We start from the raw sequence: 1,334 nt of genomic DNA on the forward strand, positions 1-1,334 counted from the left end.
CAAGTATGCAAAATTCCTTAAGGACCTTCTGAAGCGTAAGGATAGGTTAGGAGAGGTTTCCAACATCCCCCTTAGTGGAGGATGTTCAGCCGCAGTGTTGAACAAGGTTCCGGAAAAATTGACGGATCCGGGCCTTTTTACCATCCCGTGTTTGTTTGGGAGTGATACCGAGTGTAGGGCCCTAGCCGACCTAGGAGCGAGTATTAACTTGATGCCATATTCTATGTATGAGAGGTTGGGGCTAGGAGAGTTGTCACCTACACGCATGTCTTTGTCGCTAGCCGATAGGTCCATCAAGTATCCACGAGGTATCATAGAAAACCTTCTAGTCAAAGTGGATAAGTTTGTCTTCCCGGTAGACTTCGTAGTTCTTGACATGGAAGCCGACGAAAAGGTTCCCATCATTCTTGGACGACCATTCTTGTGTACCGCCAAGGCCATCATCGATGTCTTTGACGGGAAAATCACACTTCAAGTCGGTGAAGAGAGGGTCACGTTCGAGATAGCACGCTCCATGGAACACCCTAGTGGTTCCGATGATCTTAGTAGTCCCTGCCATTCGGTCTATTTCATAGAGTCCTTTTTATCATGTGTTGACCATTGCTTTGACTATATTAGTGGAGCCGACCTGGTTGAGAGTAGGATAGAGGAAATAGTTGAGAAAGTGGACGAGGTTGCTAGTGAGAGTGAAGAGGTAGTCGAGGACGAAGGGGTCCCCGAAGTGTTAGAATTGAGTGAAATAAAGAGTGAAAGTGAGAGTACACCCGTAGAGAAGCCCGCCCCTTTAGAGCTTAAAGTCCTCCCGTCCCACTTAGAGTATGCTTTCCTAGGTGAGGGGTCCGAGTTTCCCGTCATTATTTCGTCTAAGTTAGAGGAGGGAGAAAAGGGTAGACTCTTAGAGGTGTTGAGAGTGAATAGGGAAGCTATTGCATGGCGCCTTTCGGATATCAAGGGCATAAGCCCCGCTTATTGCACCCACCGAATACTCATGGAAGATGACTATAAGCCGGTGGTGCAGCCTCAAAGGCGCCTTAATCCGAAGATGCAAGAGGTGGTTAAGAAAGAGGTTCTTAAGTTGTTAGATGCCGGGGTAATTTACCCCATTTCCGATTCACCATGGGTTAGCCCGACCCAAGTCGTCCCAAAAAAAGGTGGGATGACGGTGATCATGAATGAAAAGAACGAGTTAATCCCATCCCGTACCGTTACCGGTTGGCGTGTATGCATAGATTATCGAAAATTAAACGACGCCACCCGGAAAGATCACTTCCCCTTACCATTCATTGACCAAATGTTGGAGCGTCTAGCGGGTCAACAATTCTATTGTTTTCTCG

This window comes from Helianthus annuus, chromosome 13 (assembly GCF_002127325.2).
Source record: "Helianthus annuus cultivar XRQ/B chromosome 13, HanXRQr2.0-SUNRISE, whole genome shotgun sequence".
Lineage (NCBI taxonomy): Eukaryota > Viridiplantae > Streptophyta > Magnoliopsida > Asterales > Asteraceae > Helianthus > Helianthus annuus.